Genomic DNA, 2,052 nt, shown 5'->3' with positions numbered 1-2,052 from the left:
GTGCCTTCTGCCAACAATGTTAAAGAAACGGCAAGAAAAATGAGCCAACAGATAATTATTAACCTATCATAAGGGTTAGTAATAAAAAGAGACTAAATAGACTCTAAAATAGTAAATCTGGCTTAACAGGCTGGAGAGTTCTGGAAATGACAGGCCAGCCTATTGAGTGGACAGAATGGTCAGGTTTGACCGAATGGGTCCCATTCTTGGAGTCTTGACATGTGGACCTATTTCTATGGGTCTGATGTGACTAAAAAAAATTAATAATAAAATAATAAAATTAAAAAAATATAAAATAAAAATAGATACCTATAAATATTAATAATATAGTAATATAGGTCATATAGTACCATATATACATATATATCTATCTATGTATCCTATAAAAGTACATAGTTTTAATTTTTTGCAAACTTTTGAAACAGACAAAAATGCCCTATCTCATCTTAAATGATTCTCTCACTGATACACTCATACACCCATTGGTCCATTACTTGAAACCTCTCTCTGTGTGCTTGAACCGTCACGGCCTCCCCTGAAGAATCCCTCCGCAACACGGCACCTCCCTCTCCCCACCACATATGTCTCTCTCCCCTTTCATCTAAAAAAAATAAGTTACGCTTAACATAACTCGTGCCACCGTTGTTACCATCTCCATCACCCAAGTTTCTTTCTGACAGTGCAATGACCTTTCATTTGAAAAGAAAAAACGCCCTTAATGTAACTTGTAACACCGCTCCATCCATTGCGACCCTGCTTCCCTCTTACTGCAGGGTTGGTAATGAGTGCACTGACCTTTCATATTCGATCTTGCCTTATAAACCTTTTGAATTGCTCTTACATAAACACCCTCTCTTGCAAATCTGATATGATCTTTGATCACTTGGTATTCAACCCTTCTTCATCACTATCTCTAACTTTGTTTCATGGTTTTAGGTTGAAGAAAGCAAGAGTGCTTCGTAAATGTTAATCAAAGCTGAAACGAACAGGTATTGGGCAAAAGAATTATTAATCTTTTTCTCTTTCCCAATCGTCCTACCCTGTCACTAAGAGTGCTCTTGATTCTTCAATCGGGTCACGAACATCTGTTACAGGTAAGCTCTCTTTAGAGATAGATTTTTTTTTTTTTTGGGAAAATAGGTCTCTCTATTAGTGAACGGAATGGTTTGAGATTTCGATTCATCGGAAAGGGGGTTCTCTTGTTTGGTTGAAGTTCATGATGAATCAATTCAATGTCTCCAATTTCTTTGTCTTTAATCTCAGGTCAGAACTTTCCTGTGCTTGCTAATCTAATTTTTTGTTACTTCTGGTCCTTTGAAATTGTTCTTTGGGTGTTTCTTCATTGTTTCCATGTTTCTACTACCTATGAAATTAGTTATACAGATTAATTTATTTCGCTTGCAGAAACAATTTAATCAATTCGTTTCTGCTTGGAATTTTTTGGTAAGATATTCCTTCGCTGGAAGTGGGTCGTCCTGGTGAGTTTGGTATTAAGAATAACTCAATTTTTTTGACTTCTGAAAAAAGGGATCATGAGAACAGATCTGGGTGCACACTTCCGCTAGATCCTTTTTTGAAGATTTATTATGAGTTTTATCGCTCTCTGTCAGTTGCTTCTTTGAATACAATAGAAGGCAGACACAAAATATTTATTCATAATTAAATCATAGAAATCCTATTGCCATAATGACTTTAATTTTTGAAATCTTGGCAGAATCTTGTGTGATGACCTATTCCCAGACCTAAATTTAATTCAGAGAATGCATGCTAAACATAGCCTAAACTATGAATTTTCTTATAAGACTTCACATCATTAGGTTGACATTTTAATGGTTTGTTATTACTGCGATGTTAGGTGTATCAAAGGAACTTAAAGAGTTACTGAAGTGGCTGAGTATTTTGTTGTTTTTGTTGTTTGGAATGGCTGTAGTTCATGTTATGGATTCAAATTTAGATATGATTATAGAAAAATTAGGATTAACTTAACTTGTCAAAGAGAAAGAAAAAACAAAAGGAAGGGGAGAGAAGTGTTCAGGAGAAACACACCCCCCC

General features: G+C 35.4%; 1 long non-coding RNA gene across 1 annotated transcript; it reads left to right on the top strand.

The window, feature by feature from the left end:
- The first annotated feature begins 499 nt into the window (after positions 1-499).
- LOC122065955 lies at positions 500-1,995 on the top strand. Its single transcript, XR_006136168.1, has 2 exons — positions 500-774; positions 937-1,995. It is a non-coding gene; the product is annotated as an uncharacterized LOC122065955 (long non-coding RNA).
- The last annotated feature ends 57 nt before the right edge of the window (positions 1,996-2,052 follow it).

The sequence above is a fragment of the Macadamia integrifolia genome, unplaced genomic scaffold (assembly GCF_013358625.1).
Source record: "Macadamia integrifolia cultivar HAES 741 unplaced genomic scaffold, SCU_Mint_v3 scaffold2160, whole genome shotgun sequence".
NCBI lineage: Eukaryota > Viridiplantae > Streptophyta > Magnoliopsida > Proteales > Proteaceae > Macadamia > Macadamia integrifolia.
The sequence above is the reverse complement of the archived record's forward strand: the minus strand, read 5'-3'. Positions and strand labels throughout refer to the sequence as shown.